Source organism: Manis javanica, chromosome 5, assembly GCF_040802235.1.
Source record: "Manis javanica isolate MJ-LG chromosome 5, MJ_LKY, whole genome shotgun sequence".
Taxonomy (NCBI): domain Eukaryota; kingdom Metazoa; phylum Chordata; class Mammalia; order Pholidota; family Manidae; genus Manis; species Manis javanica.
In genome coordinates, this window is record NC_133160.1 from 85,849,434 (window position 1) to 85,868,472 (window position 19,039).

Below are 19,039 nucleotides of genomic sequence, written 5' to 3' on the forward strand. Positions count from 1 at the left end.
ACCTGACACTGGGTGGAACTTTAATGGAGCTGCAGTTTCTGGGCCATGCAGCTAGGGAGAAAATCCTATGATGTTCAGGCTGTTAATTTAATCTTGTTGGGTTGGTAAGTCCTGAGGAAGTTGGAGTTACAGGAAGAATGGAAATCCATTTTTAGTGTAGGGTTTACAACACAGAAAACTTTGATGACTTTACCTCTCTCTGACGACTCTGTGGTATCAACACCAGGCAGGGAAAACTCTTGGTTTGGATCTAAAAGCATAGAGGCACCATCCTTTCCCCTGTGCCTCCACCTCTAACACATGCACACACACACATTTGCATGCATGCACACACATGTCTGCATGGCACATTGCAGTGGTAATTATGAAGGCTTCCTGGCTGGCACTGCCAGCCTGTTGCCCAAGCATCAATCAAATCCACAGCCCTCCTGACAATTACACCATCAGCTTCTGCCCCAGTAAAATAAACCACCCATTCAAAGGTTTCTGGAAACTTCAGTCCCAGCAATACCCCCTCAGATACAGTGGTTTGGCAATTTGGGGTCTCCCTGGGCTCTCATGAAAAGGGTCTCACATTTCTGAGCACATTTCCTGTGGTTGGACTTATTTATTCCTTCTCCTTTGAAGGTCATAATTTCTGAAATGCTGGCATCTCCCTTTTCTTTCCGACTTGTTTACCCTCTTGTAACTTGAAAGCAATAAAGCCAAGTCATGGAAATTGCTAATTGCGCCCTTCAGTTTGGTATAAAGAAATGGTGGTGGATTTGCCTGGGGCTTCTGGGAAGTTCACGGCCTGTTTATTTGGCCCAGCTTGGCTGGAATCCACACTAAATGTCTGCTCCTCTTACAGAGCTGCCTCCTTCCCAGGATGTCAGCCTAACATTGATATTGCTACTTTTTAACCTGAGTATTTAGACATTTCATTTTCCTGAAAGTTTTTCCAGGAATTTAACATGGGTGGTAGTTATTATGTGTTATATTAATTCACCCCTAACACCATCAGCTTTGAAATGAAATCTGTGGGCATTAGCCACAGTGGTTCCTAATGAGTTATCACCCAGGGTATCAAGACATCAGAACCACTGAGACAAGAATACTAAAATTTTTGTCAGTGGCTCCAAGCCTCCAGTATTTCCCCTGTGTCTTTATGCCACTAGGTCCTGTAACATAAACCTTGTTTGCCTGTTGTCTTTCTTAACTCTCAACTGAATTGCCTATACCAAGTAGAAGGAAGTGAAAGAACACAAATCTTTTCAATGCCAGGTTCTCTTTAAAGCCCTGTCCCCAAGGGATTCAGCCCCTTCTAGCTGCTCACCTGACAGAGAACCCAAAGTCAAAAATCTTCCTTCACCTGCCTCTCAGTCACATCAGGGAGGGGACCTCACTGCGGCACAGGGGACTCAGGAAAATGAAGCCAGAGGGAGTAAGGAAGCCATGACATTCCAAACTCCTTGGGGAACACCTGGGGACCCAAAAGGCACAGTAATCAGTGAAGGCCAATGGATGCAGCCTACACCATGTGTGACAGAGACTCACCAGAGCCCGCATCCCAAGCCCAGGGCTGGCACAGGTGTTTGCTCTGCAGGTTCCTCTGTATCAGGACACACTGCTTTAGTCTAGGATCAGGTGTCTCCTGTTGAGGCCCGAATAGAGCTGGTAACAATGGCTCCTTTGGTGTTCTTGGAAGGGCAGGCTGCTGGCATGGCTCTCCCATCTCCCTCTGTGAGGGCATCGCTCCCTCTGCCCTGTTTCCCCTTCCTTCCTCCCTGCTACTGTGTGATAAACAAACCGGTGGTATTGTCCATTTCACCTTGAATGAGCTGCTTTATCCTCCCATTTCCATGTCACTGACACTTGATTCTGAGGTGTTATGATGATAAACAACTTTACCTTTCACAGAGGATCCAATGAAAAAGGATAGTGAGAATAAGCAGGCTCATTGTTGAGGAAGAGGCAGCCTGTTCCCAAGGGTGCTGTTCCTTCCTTGGAGACTGCCTCACTCACCGGGCTGAGTGCAGTGACAGAGGCGCAGGGTGGGGAAGTGTCTCCAAGTCTGAGGGGCTTTATGTAAATGGGCTAACGGGTGTCCCGGAGTCGAAAACTTTTCTGGCCTTGTATCAATAGTGGTGATGTTAATTAGTGGGATACGTTTCCTATTTCACGTTTCTCTTCCTAATCGATCTTAACCACATTTTTCTCACTCATGATCTCATATAACCTAATGGCAAGATATAGAGCATCCTTTGTTTTCAGATGAACAGCGGAACTACTTATCAAGAAGTGGATGTTTCCGGTTCGTTTCCCTCACCCCATCTTGTAAAGACTTGCATAGACCTTTTCCAGGGACAGAAACTTCATGAACAAAGAAGTGAGCCTGGAGCCCCAAAGACAGCAGGATTCCTACCCTATAAACTGTTTGCCTGGAAGGCCTTAGAGGCTAAAGGGCGGGTCTGGACTCCAGAGTGAGCCGGACCGGACTTCAGCGTCCAGCGCTGCCCTCGCTGACGCGGCGACTTTGGGCGAGTCACTTGACCTATTTGAAAGTCTGTTTCCCCATCCATAAAATAGAGACAATGATACCCATCTCATGAGGATTTAATGATCTAATTTAGTCTGAATCCCAGACTCTGTCTGGGACACTCTGTCACCAACCATTGTACTTCCTAGACTTTTATTTTGTACATTTCTCTGTTTCATATTTTAGATTTAGTTTTTTCAGTGGGCACTAAACAGGACAATTATGTGCCAGGAAACATTTTCTACAAAACCCTTCAGGTTAAAAGAAAGGAGTGTTGAAGACACCTACCCCCTCTTGAATTGAAAATACTATGTTCCTTTCCATTTGCTGTCAGATGACTACTGAATGTATATTTCCAAACCAGACCTACCCTCTAACATGCCAGACTCAGTATATCCAACAGTCTCTTTGGCATCTCAGTCGATGTCTATGGGCATCTCAAATTAAATAGCCAATAAAGAAACTTTTGATCTTCCCTCTTAAGTTTGCTTCTCCCACTGTTTTTCCCATCTCAGTCCACAGCAACCTCCTCCCTCCACTGCTCAGGCCTAACACCTTAGATCTGTTCTGGATGCCCCTTTCTCTCACACCCCACATGCAATACACCAGCAACTTCTTTTGGCAATACCAAAGAATATAATTTTACAACATTGCAGAATCTAATGACTTCTCCCACCCTTCACTGAAGCATCCTAACTTAAGCCACCATCACACTTTCACTGGATTATCTTTTAGCAGATCTTCCTGCGTCCTACTCTGTGATCATTCTCAACATCAGTCAAAGGAGTAAGTCAGTCCTACCACAGCACTCCAAATGGCTTCTCATCTTTCTCACAGTAAAAAGCAGAGTCATTGCAAACAGCTCAAGGGCCCCCTTAATGTGACCCTCAGTGTGGCTGATCCTGCTTCAGCTGGCACTGGCTTCCTAGCAGTTCTGAACACTCACATCTCAGAACCCTCACTGACTACTACAACTGCCTCCAATGTCTTCTCCACATATCTGCATGTCTTACTCCTTTACCTACTTTAGAGAGTTATGCAAATAACACCTCAATCAGACCTTCCTTGCCCACTCTAAAATTGTAGCCTCACTCCCATGCCTGGAACCCATCCCATACCTGCTTTGTACTTAATTTTTCCCATAGTTTTCATCACCCTGTGAAAACTACACGTTTAATTTTTTATCTGTCAATTAGCATGTTAGCTCCGTAAGAGCAAGGCTATTTGTTCAATCCTATGTCCCCATCACATATTAAGAACTCAGTAAAAATCTTTTAAATAAATTAATAAGTAAAATCCACAGGATTTCTCCCTTTCTTACTCCATATACATTTTTCTTGTCCCATTCTATACTTACCCACCAGACTTTTTGTTCTGGCTGAAATGGAATTAATAGGAGCCAGTTTACCTTTATATCATGTAATAGGTTGAAGTATGAAATCGAGTCCTAATCCCTAGACTATTTGTTACCTTACTTGGATGAAGGGTCTTTGCAGATATAATTAAATTGAGGACTTTGAGATGAGATTACTCTGGATTATTAGGGTGGGTCCTAAATGCCATCATAAATTTCCTTTTCAGAGAGAGGCAAAGGGAGTTAACACAGGCACACAAAGGAAAAGGTGATGTGAAGATAGAGGCAGAGACTGGAGTGATGCAGCCACAGCCCAGAAGGACACCACCCACCAGCAGCTGGAAGAGGTAACAGTGGATTCTCCTCTAGGGAGCGTGGTGCTGCTGACACCTTGCTTCAGATTTCTGGCCTCCAGAACTGTGAGCAAATAAATTGCTCTTGTTTTAAGGCACCTAATTGTGGTAATTTGTTGTAAGAGCCCTACAAAACAAACCTCAAAAAACTAAGAAACTGTAGAAAACGTGTGTCAAGATGGTTTTCAGAGATTGGTCAACGGTCAATGAAGGATATTGATCACTGAGAGAAGGTAAACAATCGCCTACTTACTTCCTACGGAGTCTCAAGGCTGCAGCTCAGGGAGAACAAACACTGCTCTCCCTGAGTCGAGGAGCACCTGGCAGACTGCTCAGAAAGTTGTTACCTTAAAAATGGAGCAAAATTAACCATGGTTGAAAGGCTGCTCTGGTACCACCCAACAAACTCAAACACAAGATTCAAAAGGATCAGATGCTTTCTAAGTAACTTGTCATTCCTAGAATAAAGCTCAAAATTACATAAAGGAATATAAAAATACCCAGCCCTTACAAAATTTACAATGTTTGGCATCAAATCAACAATTACCAAGCATGCGAAAAAGCAGAATTTATGGCCCATAATGAGCAGAAATATCAGGAGCTTGAAACAAATTATGGAGTGATACAAATGATAGAATTAGTACATAAAGGAGTTAAAATAATTATTATTGTATTTCATATGGTCAAGAAAGTAAAGGAAAGCATGAGATGTTAAGGAGGGATATGGAAGATAAAAAACAACCCAAAATAAACTTCTAGAGATGGGAATTCAATATATGAGATGAAATATATACCATATAAAAGCAAATTAGACACTGTATAACAACAGACTAATAACCTTGAAGGCAACAACAGCAAGAAAAAAACTTAAAAAAAATTAACAACTTCAAGAGGTCTGATATACTGATAACTAGCAATTTCCAAAAAAGGCAGAGGGTGAGTGGAGAAAATATTTTAATAACTAGTTTAAGTGATTAGTATCAGTTAACTTCAGGAAGTAAACCCTGTACAGTGCCTGGGACATATGCACCAAAAGAGAATGTGGAAGATGGTGGCTTCTCAAAGAGGATGGCAAGAGTGTATTAGCTTGCACTGCAATAACAAATGTCACAGGCTGGGCCACTTAAACAGCAGAAATATATTTTCACATAGTTCTGCAGGCAAGAAGTCCAAGATCAAGAGGCCAAAAAATTCAGTTTTTTTTGTGAGACCTCTCTCCTGGCCTACACACAGCTACCTTTTCACTGTCTTCAGATGGCCTTTTCTCTGTGTGTTTGTGGACAGAGAGAGCTCTGGGGTCTCTTCCTCTTCTGAAAAGGCACCAGTCCTACCAGATTAGGAACCCACCCTTATGACCTTCTGAAGACCCATCTCTAAATATAGTCACATTGAGGGTTAGTGCTTCAGCATATGAATTTTGTTATGTTTGAAATTGTCCAAACATATGAATTATTTGGATAGTTCAGTCCATAACATATAATTGTGTGTTTTGCTTTTTTCTAGTAAATGTCTAAACTATGTGAACTTGCTCTATTAGCACCTTGGTGAATTAGAACATTATTTAATACAAAATTAATAATAGTTGTTTAATATCATCAAATATCCAGGCAGTATTCAGATTTCCCTAATTGTCTTATTGTTTTATGTAATAGTTGATACATTCAAATTAGGATCCAAATAAGGTCCACAAATTGCATTTAGTTGATATGCTCAAAGTCCCTCTTAATTTAAAGGTCTCCCTTCCTGTTTTTCTTTCTTTTCTTACAATTTGTTGAAGAGACCAAGTTGTTTGGTATATAGTTTCCCACATTTGGTATTTTGCTGATTGCCTTCCTATGGTGTCATTCAACATGTTTCTCTGTTCTCCTTATTTCCTGCAAACTGTTATTTAGGTCTGGAGTCTTAAGACATAGAATATTTAACCCCTAAAATATTTTCAATTAATTAAGTGTTCTCTTTGTTAAGTGTTTATAGAGAGAGTGAGGGTCAGAGCTTATTCTCCAGGACAACAGCAGCCTCCAAGGTAGAGGAGGGTGCCTGAGGGGCTGCTCCAGCTGGCATGAGAGCATTGCCACAGCCCCATGGTGCCCAGGGCACTGTGTGCAGCTCGGCTCACCTGGTAAAGAGCCACCATCTGCAGGATGGCATAAGAAATTCAGCCATAAGAAAGATTTGAAAACTTGGCAAACTCTGCTGTCATCCCACTGAAGGATGCTCTAGAAGCCCAGACATGCCCCTTCTCTTATAAAATTGCATTTTATGAAAATGCATGGTGACATGAAGAATAATTGCTGTAAATATAGCAATTCAAATGGGACTGAATGAGACTTGAAAAAATTGAAGAGGGTTGTGGCAAGACCTGTAGTCTCCTGACACCAGCAGAGCTTCATTTGTCACACATTTACTCAAGGGGCATGAGATCCTTACAGAACACAGGCATGAGCCTCTGAAAAGGACAGTGGAAAGCTGCAGGCACAGCCAGTGGTCAAGTAAGGACACTAACTTGTCACATGATCTGCATGGTCAGACATTGGATAATCAGCTGCTCTGATGTGAATGCTGCACTAGGCACCCAGCTCCCTTCTGGCCTAACCAGAATCCCAGAATCAATCCTAATATCAAAGAGTTCTCTGCAGCTGCAAAAATGAAACTCAAATTGGAGAGTAAACTTTACAACATGAACACTAAACAGTTTTAGTATCACCGGACATAGGGATCTAAACTGACTTTTACTCTCAGACACCTCTATTCAGTTATACAAGTGAAGGGGAGATTTTAACTTCCTTGGCCTAGAAAGTTCTATATGCAGGCACAGACAGAAGTAATCTCTGGTTAGACAATAGCTCTCACCCGCCTCTGTGAAGTATTCAGAAACACTCTAGCTTCTCTCCAGTGCTGAAGATGCTCCTGCTCCAGGATGCAAAGTGGAATTGAATAACAGCACAGATGAGGAAAACCAGTTTTGAAAACATAGGGAATTCATTCTTCACCAGCAATGAAACTCAACCAGTAATGGATGCCTTCCTTTTAGCTGACATGCTCTGGAACACGCTGGAAGGTCAGTTAGTTCCGTAGAAACTCAGACACGTGCAGAACTACCAGCAGTCTCCAGCTTCCAAAAGTTGAGTTCACCTCTGTGATGACATTTACAATTTTCCTCTAAAATAAAAAATAGAAAATAGGAACAACAGTATATCTGTTGGATATAGCTCAGTATGCAGTTTCTTCGATTCTCTGTGATTCTTTGCCTTTTGGATTTATAAACATGAGATTTGTATAGGAATGCATGTTTACGAAGTGTAAGATGCTGATTATATATACTTTTAAAGGTTTCCAAATGAGATGACTCTGATAACCAATAATGTCTACCTGAAGACTTCTGTCCACTTTGCATAATGAAGCCATGAGGTCCTGAAGGAGAGCAATTAAAAAATGCCCAACTCATCCTGCTGCTGAAGGGAGCCTCCTGCCTCCTTAATGTCTCTGCTTTCATTTTTTTGTTATTGTTGCTGTTATTTTGTTTTTCTATTTGAAATTTAATAGGTTTTGTGGTGTAGAAGAGAATGAAACTCCACGAACATTCCAGGTTTTATTCCTAATCTGCACAAGTAAGAAGCAAAAATGTAATCTGTTGGGCAGCCCTCGCCTGGGGATCCTGGTTAATGTTTCTAAGTTTCTCTAGAAACAATTACCCTCATTTCAGAATAACTGGCTTTCTAGTCTGTACCAGATCCTACCAGTTTGGTTTACAAGCAACAGGTTATCAGAGAGGAAAAATCTTCCCTCCAGCACTCCAACACTCTTTTCAGAGAGAGCCAGCTTATCAGATGTATCTGGAAAAAAGGTTTTTCTGGTTATAGGAAAACCAGTTGTGTCTAAAGTTCTTTGATTTAGAGATAAATTAGTCACCTACAGAGGCTCTCTGGGAAAAGTTTTCTCTCTGGAAGTACATTAGAAAATTACTCTATTAATGATTTGCTTTATGGGCCACAATCTGTTCAGAAGGTCATAGAATTCTTTTATCTTAGCATTTTTTTACTCATAGAAAAGTGAATAAACATACATGTGCAACTGAAAAATAATTATCAAACAAACACCAAATGACATTTCCATGTCAAGCAGTGCAGCATTGCCAGGAGTTCCCCGAGTGCCCCTTCCCAATTGTGTCATCCTCTCTCCCCAACTCTCCAGACATTCACTGTACTTCTTGCTTTTTGTTAGCGTTTCACCACCTATGTATTTATGCTCCTCTAAAATCATAATTAGCTTGACTTAGTTTTGAACTTTATATGAATTCAGTCACATAATATGTATTATTCTGAATTTCCTTTTTTGTACATTATCTTTATAAAATCTACTTTGTTGCCTATAACAATAATGTTTTTACCCTTACTACTATACAACGTCAGTTGTATGATCATACCACAACTTTTAATCCATTCTACTTTTGTTGAGCATTTAGGTTGGCTCCAGCATTGATTAATTACGAACAATGCCACTGCGGACATTCTGGTACATATATTCTGGGGCATGTATGCATTTGTTTCCTTGGGGCATGAAGTTGTCTAGGAGGGAAACTATGAAGATGCACAGAAGACATACATCTTCATCTCCACTAGGCAATCCATTTACCAAAGGGACTGTACCACTTTATGCTGCCACAGATAGTGGATGAGAATGACAGACTTCTATTTTAGATTTGATTTTTCTAAAATTTTCCACCTTCACTTACTGAAACAAGATTATGAAGCTCAGTATGATGTCCTCAGCCCTCTCCACAAAGCCTAACAGAGCAAGCAACTCATTAGTACTATTTCCTCTTCAGGTTACAAAGCGGCCAGCACTGGTTTCATGTAATGTAGTTCCAAAGCTCTTCAGTCTGGGACCTTCCTTCTCCTATGCATGTACTTCACTTTGCTCATATCTCTCTCAAGGCATTATTCTCAGAATTGAATATTGTTTACCCCTAATGATCAAACGAGTATGGAGAATCAGGTTCAAGGAAAAATTATTCTGGAGCATCATAAATATATGTACAGATGCAGGCTACTAGCCAAGAGAGCAGAAGCAAGACATAGCACCACTAGCCTTTGTCTGCAAGGAGAATATGATCTGACTGCTTAACTCTTATGAAATTCTGAACTTTCCCTTCCTTTCAGATAAACTAAAAATTAATGGAACTGTTGGTGAAGGGAGTTACAAATGTGTTACTGCAGGCTCAGCAAACTGCCAACCTTTTCTTCCTCCACTTAGTTAAGGCCTTCCTCTGCCACTTACCATCTATGAAGAAGGGGAGAATGGCATCCTTTCTACTGTTGCTCAAAAGACTTTAATCAGACTATGGTTGTGGTTCTTTAGAAGATCCATATATAAAATAATGCTGGTGAGATTCAGAAAATCACTTGAGTGTTCACAGAGAACATTCATTCTGAACCTGGAATGCAAATAGAAAAATACATGTATTTCAAGTTTCTGCTTATTGACCACATAAAAATTGCTGGGCCCTGTATTAAGCAATTCGTATACATTGTTGCATTTAACCTTCCCAATAATCTGAGACCAGAATACTGTTCCGGAGCCGTCCCTGTGTTCCCATGCCTCTTTCAAGCTGGCTCTCTCCTGCTCACGGTTCAGTGCTCATCTCTACAGCCCCTTCCCCTGGAGAGCCTCCCCAGAAACCCCAAGCCCCACTGGAGTCTACCTCCCACACATTTCCACTGCACCCCATCCTTCTCCAGTGTAGAACTTCACAGCCCAAACTGCAATCTCCTTTTTAGTCTCTCTTTCTCTACTGGATTCTAATTTCCAAGATAATGGAGACTATTTAATCTGTGTATAGTTGTAACTCAGCATCATCTCAGCATATGGTCAGAGTAGATGCCAAAATGTATATGTTAAATAAATGAATGATTATTTTCATTTTAGAGAAAAAGTAGGAAAGTAAGGCAAGATTGGAATCCTCATCAGCCTGTGATCCTAACCAGCTCAGAACCATGTTTCCCGGTAAGTGCTGCCTTCTCTGTAATGGGCTAACACTAGTACTGGGTGCTTTACACTACTACATTTCTCTTAACCCGCACACTAACTGGGAGACTCCCCCCCAGCTCCCCTTTACAGATGAGGACACTGAGGCTCAAGGAGTTTAATACTTTGCCCAAGATCTTATTAAGTCCAGAGCCAGGAGCTGAACTTCTTAGGCTGCCCCCAACGCATCCCTCCCCCGCCCCTGCCAGCGTCTCTCTGGACAAACGGTTACACCAAGTTTAGCTTTTGAAGATCCTGTGCGTGGGAGTGGGATAGAGCACCATGCTGTGGAATTGTGACTGGAATTACCCTCAAATTCTTTCTATTCATTTGCTGATAATTCTAGGATAAAATGTATCAACTGAACATTCTCACATGTGACCTAATAGTAAGTCAGAAACATAAATGGAACCTCTGTGAGTGGCTCAGATTGGGGGTCTTGAATCAGCCCATCTGGGTTCAAACACAAACCTGTCCCTCCGTGGTTGTGTGACCTGGGCACATTCCTAAATCTCCCCAGGCTGTTCCTTATTTTCCAACAGGGGATGATGAGGGTAGGTGTGCTCTGGAGTTGTGTGAGGATCAAATGAAGTACTACCCATAAAGCCGTAACGCAATGCCTGGAGCATGCATGTGCTCAGTAAGTGTGGGTGAATACATCAGGATGTTTTTGTTGCCAGTAACAGAGAACCTTGATTAGACTAGTTTAAACAACAGAAAGTACTGGCAAATAATGAGACGAAAGCTCAGGTGGCTCCATAGTTAATTCAGGGTTAATTCCTCAAGGGCTCAGGGGCTCTACCTCTCAGCCTCCACTGTGACATCTCCCACTTGTCACTTCCTCACAAAGGTTCATCGCCTCCCTCCCCTACCCCCCTTCATAGTGCTGGACCTCAGTCCCGGGCTTGACTTTACCAGAAGGCTGAAGAGAGGTTTAATTCACCCAAACCCCATCAACGCTGTAGCACTGGCTCAGACCAGGCACTGAGAGCTGCAGGGCCCTGGGAGCTCTTCCTTCTGTTTCTCCAGCCATCCTCCCTCCCACCATGCAGAGCAAGCTCTTGGAAACAGCGACTGTCATCCTGCTTCCCCCACCCAAGATCCTAGAGTTTACACTGCTCAGGTCTCGCATGGGGGTCTCTGTCCTCCCGCAGAGTAGCTCCTCCATGTGATGCAGATATAAATTTCCTTCAAGGCCCTGCTTTAGGCTTTTCTAGATGGGATTTGGCTCATCTGCTTCTAAACCAGGGTGAGAGTGGGAATTAGTGGCACTGGCCCAGGAACTCTTGTCTTTTGAAATAGTTTTCATCCAAAAAAAGGGATAATGGTAGAAACTGCAGACACTGAGACAAATGGGTGGGTTGAACATTTTGTCACAGGTAAATTCTTGGCTTTTTCTGTAGAGTTTATCTTTTTCTTTCTTGCTTTTTTCGATATTTAGGTCTTGTTTCAAAACCAAAATCTCAAACCAGAAAAATTTAAAGACACAGAAAAACAGAAATAGGTAAGGATAAATGCACCCACAATTCTACATTATTAACAGTCCTTCGATATATATATGTCAATGGTTTTTTTGCTATGCAATTGCTTTTGATTTTCAAACAGAGTATCTTACCCAATATTCAGTTTGGTAACTGCTTTTCTAACTAAGCAATATAGCATGAATATCATTTTATGTTAATAGGTATAGGTCCTCAAAATAGATTTTAATGGCTGCAGAGTATTCTGTGGTATGGCTGTGCTGTAATGTATCTCAGAAATCCCCAGCTGTGGGACAACATGTTGTCACTCCAAGCAATATCTTAGTGCATGATTCAGCAGATGCATTCTTAAATCTCTTTATGTAAATGGGTACATGCACTTCCAGCTGCATGGCTTTGAATAAGGAATTTCTTTTCAGACACTCATTTTGCTCTTAAATGGAAATGGAGCTTATCTCTTAGGGTCATAGGACTATCAGTAAAGGAATATAAAACACTACAGAGCATTTAAGACATGAACCTCGTGTTACTATTTTGATGATCACTCCTGGATGTTGTTATCTTGGACTATACATCATGATGATGAGTCCTGGAGGACCTCTCTGTTCGCTTGCGTTAATTCTGAAAACGTTGTGGACAGCATTTGCTCTCTCAGGAGTGGGTTTGCTGTGGTTTGATGGTATCTTACTCCTCTGGTTTCTCCCCGGTCTTCCTAGTGCTTTGGGCCCAGAATATTTCCCTTTAGGGGCCCAGGCTGTGTTCATAGATCAGGCTCATGGCTGATGCCCTTGTCCTCCAGAAATCTCAGTGTGTGAGCTGACTCCAGCACCCGTGACTAATATTTAACCTGAACTACTAGGCATAAGTCAGTGTCAGAGGCCGGATGGATTGATCCGGAATGTAAAGGTTTATTTATTTACTGGCTCCCTCGTGTGCAGGTCCTGTAACTGACCGTGTTGTCTTGACATGCAGGAAATATCACCCTCTCTGCGGAGAGGCCTAAGTCAGAGCCGTAACATTCTGACCCCAGTGAGCCGTGATTTTCCACAGCAGCAGAAAAGCTTTAAAGATACGGTAGCTGCCGGAGTCACGGCTCACTGAACCAGAAGCTAAGGCCGAGCAGAGCCTCACACAGTACACTCTGGCTTCCCTCCCTGAGCCTTCTTCCCACACCACACACACATCTGCTTGCTGAATCCTGCCTGAGGACCAGTCCTTTCCTGACCTTTTCCACCCTTTCAGATACCCAGTCCTCTAAATTCTTTCAGTACTCACAGTCTATGCCACACGCAGTGGCACTTAACTGTGAACTGTCATTTCCGTTACTATTCCATGACTATTAGGTTCATCTCCACAAACAAATAAGCTCTCTGAGGTGAGGGCCAGATATGCTTCCACCCCAACCCTAGCCAGAGTAAAGCACAGAGGTAGTGCTCAACCAATTCTTTGGATAGACTGATTCAAACAGGAATGGCTCTTCCTTTCTTATGTAAATTACATTCAGAGGTCACTTATGAAGGGTTCATATGCTCCAGGCTCCAGACAAGGCCCTTCATGGACAAGGGCACTTCCAATTATTTCTGAGTCCCTTGGAGAAAACACCATGTAATACTCAAAATGCTAACTGTGAGCATCTAAATAATTTTTAAACAGAGAACTTCCCTGAGACCTACTTGCTCATTTTATAGAGTGAAATCTGGCCCAGAGTAGTTAAACGACCTGCTCAAGGTGATGCAGGCATTTTTCAGGCACCAGAATCACTGCCCTTTATGCAAAAAACTATAAAGGCTTTTGTCTAGTGTAGTGGTGAGCATTACAAAAAATACATTGTTCAGTAAAATAATTCTGTGTCAGCATTCTGTCACAGTAACTGACTTTTAAGTATTTAATTCCTTTGACTATGTAGAAAATTCTCATTTATTAGAAGCTTTCCAAGGAATTCTTTTTAATATAATACATTATAGAGTAAAGAATCCATTAAATAAGTAGAAATTCATGTACAGCTTTTTGATGATCCCAGTAGTGCTTGATGTGAGTGCCAAAATAATTCCTGTGTAGAGCACCTGTGTATGACACAGATGACAAATCTCACCTTAATTATATGTTCTCTCCCTGCAGCATTCCGTGTGTGCTGGAAAACTAAATATTCTCAGCCTTGAAGTGGCAGGTTAGTGTCATGGATCTGGCTGTGAAAAACCTTTGTGCACCAAGAACTGTAAGAGCAGCAGCAACACATGCTGATTTCACAGCTGCACTGACTTCTGAATGAGTTATGTCATGAATTATTTTTATTTTGCAAAAGTATGTTTGATTTATTCATTCCAAACGCCTTTACTGAGTGCCTAGTATGAGCAAAGCGCAGTGTTAGCAAACACGGAGGAAACACAGACAAGTAAGTAATGGGAGCAGCCCTCAAGAGCAGGGCTGTGCACTGCAGGGACACGAAACCAGCTTGGAACATGAACAGACATGCCTGGGCTAATGTGACTCAAAGGCCGACAGAGAACTGACTTCAAGTGAAGCTTGATCTAGTGGCTCAGCCATGTCCCCAAGGACCTAGCTTCTCTCTCTGTCTTTCTTTCTGTTTTCCACAGGGTCAGTGTATCCAAAGGCCCAAAAGGCCCCTGATGGTGGCCAGTGGTGGCTGCTGCACCTTAACACCGCAGCACTAGGAGAGTCACTGTGTTAGCTCTCTGAGCAGTAACTGGAAGGCCTGTGTGGTTTTGCCTAGCATGGGTGGAGCGCCCACATTTGAGCAAGGGGAGTACTCTGCCCAAGGCCGCATTACAGGCCTCTGCTGGAACCACTTACTGCTGATGGGGTGAGCAGGGTCTATCCTGGAGCTAGTGTGGGGTCGGCTCCACCCAGAGCACTTGTCAAGCAAAAGTTGAAGGGTTTCAGACCAGCACCCCACCGTTCCATGTCCCACAGCTCCTACCTTGGCAGCCACTTCTTCAACACACATTGATAATATATTCATCATATTGACGCCAGGTGTTTAGGAAAAGGTGAGATAATGTTCAGGTCCTCTCAGGGAGGTGAACAGTATAATAACTGAGGAGAGCTTCAAAATAGACCTAAAAAGGCTCAGCTTCCAGTCTGGCCTATGCAGCTAATTTACTGGAGGCAGCATCAACATGAGGGCTCTGGAGTCAGCCAGTCAGCTTCACAGTTCCTACCTGTGTGACCCTGAGCAAGTTACTTAACCCCTCTGATCCAAAATTTTCTCCTCTATAAAATGAGAATAATAATCCCTATTGTCATAGGGAAGCTTGGTAGCCTCCATTTGCTTCCATGTAAACACATGAATGAATGTTTTACATGGCAGTCATTAACTGCCTGGTGGATATAACAGAGATGGTATTATAGCAGTGGAATGGAAAAACATTGGGAAGTGAGCAAGATTAACTGAAGCTCCTGTGGTAGGGAAGATCTAGAGGTGACCCAAGCTACCTGATTCCCCGTGCAGGTGGCCTGGCTGCTCACCTGCTGCTGGGAGGAAAGCACAGGTGGGACCTAAAGCTGTGTGCTGGCCCAATGGGAGCTGAGGCTGGCAGGGCAAACTAGGGGCATCTCCTTACTATCGTTGGAGATTGCCTGCTTCATTAGTAGACACTGTTTATACTTTAAGAGTGTGAAATTCAGATACATCAGTGCCTGTGTGGAGTGAAACCTTTTCTCCAGAAATTTTTCAAGTATCAGGAGGAATCCTCCCAGGCTCAGGTCTATTTCCCTTATAGGGGGTTCTTGCCCCACCTAGGAAGAAACCCATACCTTCTGCACAAAGCCTAGCAGTGTGGCCAGCATTGTGGAACCCATGTTTTGGGTTTGTTCAGGGTTCCACCCACCCCCCACCTATGTGGCTTTGGACAGGTTACTGAAATCTCTGGGCATCAGTTAATTTCCTCATCTGGAGAGGAGTGTGGGGGTAGCTGTCCCTTGCAGGGTGGTGCGGGGGATCAGTTTGAGAAAGCATTTCACTCCATTCCCGGTATACAGAGTCAAGAAGTGGGCTTCATTTCTGAAGCCCTGAGAGGTGGGTTGTTTAAAGTGGAGATGTTTCAGATGTATGGAATCATTGCTGTCTTTTGGGCTCTGAAAAAAATCTTTTAAATAAGAAATTTAAACTTAAGAGCATTTAGTGATGGCATTCCTTTAAAAGTGTCAGCTTGTCAAAGTGCCAAGTTACTATTTTGGAACATGGCTGATGGATCAGTGGTCAACAGGACACAAATGCTAATGGCAAACAAGGTTCAAGGAACGCACCACAGGATTTGTAAGAGAGAACCCCAATGAGACATTTGAATGCCTTGTCCACGTGTCCCCAGCTACCTGCCCCTGTTCTGCATTGCCTCTGTTACTGTGCTTTCAAACGGAGTTTATGCAGCAGACTAGCTAAGCAGTAAGGGTGCTAGCATAATATATAACAAAGCAGCATGTGGTTTATTTACAAGAATGGAAACCTGAGTCCCATTGCTGGCTACTAACTGGAATGACTGTAAGCAAGTTGTTCGAACTCTGTAAGCTTCAGTGTCCTCATCTATAGAATAGGGTAATAATACTTCTTTAAAAGAATGTTGTGAAGTTTAAAGAAAACAGTGTATCTCTGTAGCTTGGCCCATGCTGAACACTCCAACAGTTATTTTTTGTGTTTTTGTGGCTTTCTAACTTTCTCAGATTCTTTGCCAGGGTTTGGTACATTCACTTTGTCCCTATGTTACCTTTTCTAGAGTCACACAACAAGAAAAATGTATAACTCATTTCTCTTATCCTATTGGTTAATTAGTGATTTGAGTTAGTTCTGATGCCAAAGGTTTATGCTCTTTGGGAATCTAAGTCTGTCTTTTCCAGATGGGGTTTGAATTCCCCATGCCTTTTGGCTGATGGTTATTCTGAGATGAGTGAGCATTCCAAAGCAAATAGTCACGGTCTTGTAACCACCAGTCAGAGAGTTTCTTTGCCCTAGATCCTGGAGAGAATGTGTCACACAGTGATATTTCCACTTACATTGTTTCTGCCATCTTGAAGAATCCCCAGATCCTTTGCTGGGCTGATCTATATCTAGGTTAGAGACAGCTGGACATGCCTGTGGTGGATGACTTATGTCCCCCCACCAAATTCATATGTTGAAGTCCTTACCCTCCAGTGTGATGGTAGTGGGAGGTAATTAGGTTTAAGTGAGGTCATGAGGGTGGGACACTCATGATGGGATTTGTACCCTTAAAAGAAGGGACACCGTAGAGCTTTGTCATCTGAGGACACAGTGAGAAGGTTGCCATCATCAGGGAACCCAGCTGGCTGGCACCTTGATCTTGGACTTCTCAACTTCCATAACTATGAGTAATAAGTTCCTGTTGGTTAAATGACCCAGTCTATGGTGTTTTGTTACACCAGCCTGATCAGACTAAGCAATGGATATCGTATTGGTCTCCAAGCCAATTGTACAGTGAAATGGGGAAATAAAACCTGAATGCTGCTGTTTTATCCCAAAACTAGCAATAGGAAGGATATCTCATTGTGTGTTGATCCTGTTGCCCTGAAAATAACCAATGTATTCTATTCATAAAATATGTGTGCTGTTCCTTGTAAATGCTAGTCATTCAAAGGTCTAAATGTTTGGAGTCAGAACTGGCATGTATGGGTGACTGTATAACAAACATTACCATCAGGCAGTTGAAATAAGCCATCAGTAATAAGGTGCAAATGGAAATTCTGATAACAATAATAATGGCTTTCTACACATTGAATGCCACTTATGGCCAGACACTGTGAAGAGCTATACAAATATTATACTATTTAAATTAATCTGTACACAAATCCTGAAAAAAGTATTTATATCTCTTACTTTAAGGTAAGGAAGCTGAGGATCAGAGAGGCTAATGTACCCAAGAATACAGAGCTGGTACTGGGCAGACACGGGCATGACTGGGCTGTGAAAAAGTCTGTGGCAGTGATGATAAAGAGAAGGCTCCTGGGCACATGAACCAGGAGACCAGGGTGGCAGGACGAAGGTAAGGTGCCATTAGGGAGAGGAGAACGGAAGCACAGCTGGTGCCCAGGGCAGGAGGCCCTGTAGCCACTTGTCCCCATGCCAATCTACCCCACACTCACCGAGGCAAGCGCAGAACTACGGGGAAAGGATGGGCTGCCGAGAGAGTCACAAATGTGGGTTGTGTGGGGCTGCAGCTGATGCTCATGGTGACACTGTGAGATGATAGGACCCAGGGAATCCACCATCGTTCTGGGTGCTTATAGAGGTCCCATGGAAATGCCTAGGGCCAGACACTTCATTTTATTTGGCCTTGAGGCATCTTGTTCCGTAAACTTCCTCCTTCACCAAAGATGAAATAATGAAGACACACCATTTCTTTCTCTGCCAGCCCAAGAATATTCTCTTTGCCAACCCAAAACCATGGCCAATGCTAATAGGAGATGGGAGGAGAGTTCTTTTTGATGCACACTTCGGCGAAAGCAGGACATCTTAGATTCTGTAAATATGCTCAGTTCTCTAATCATACCATTGGTCCTACCACTTTCCTGGGCTCTTTCTTCTTTGTAATGGAATCTGTGAGGCCCAATACATAAATATGGTCACTTTACTGAAATCTGAGTTGGTCAAAGTCATGACTCTTAGTTTGGAGGACAGCAAACCGGGGACACATTGCTGCTCCTGCCTCGGCACGCTGGGAATCACTGGAAGTCAGCACTGGTTCCTCAGGGACCACAACTGGCTCTCCTTTTCTGGCAGCATGACTCACCGAGAGTGTCCACCTTTGAGTCTCTTGAGCTGTGCCCTGGGCACTCGCCAGGCATGTTTTTAGCAGATTTCTCAAGACTGGCTTCCTACCAGGACTCTGCACTGAAATTTTGGCCTACTCCTGTGATGTGGATGGAATCAGAAAGAACCACACTTGGCTTGGTGGCCCATATCCCAAGTGTCCTCATTTCACAGGACATCTGGCTTTTTGCCCGCCTTCCTGACCAGGCCTCATGAAGTCATTCACAAGCCCTGCTGCCCTCAGGACTCCTATTCCATCACCTCCATCTCTCGGTCACTAAAGGAGATAGCACAGCTGTCTTTATGGGCATTTGAGGATATTAATTTATAGCACCTCTCTGCTCTAGAGGAGCATTAAACTGAAAAAGAACCACTCATCAGATAGAGAGCAAAACACTAGCTGTTTCACTGCTAAAGCAAGATTTGAGAAGGCAGCTCAGGCTTGCAATCTAAATGGCTTCCTCCCCATTGACCTAATTGGTGTTCTGGCCAGAGCAGCTGGACAATTGCAGGTCTGCACTGCCCTTCCTC

The 19,039-nt window shown here is 43.0% G+C and overlaps 1 long non-coding RNA gene across 1 annotated transcript; it reads left to right on the forward strand.

Moving 5' to 3' along the window:
• The first annotated feature begins 11,688 nt into the window (after positions 1 to 11,688).
• Positions 11,689 to 18,225, forward strand: LOC140849799 (uncharacterized). Its single transcript, XR_012131990.1, has 3 exons — positions 11,689 to 11,753; positions 13,849 to 13,897; positions 17,582 to 18,225. It is a non-coding gene; the product is annotated as an uncharacterized lncRNA (long non-coding RNA).
• Positions 18,226 to 19,039: the final 814 nt, after the last annotated feature.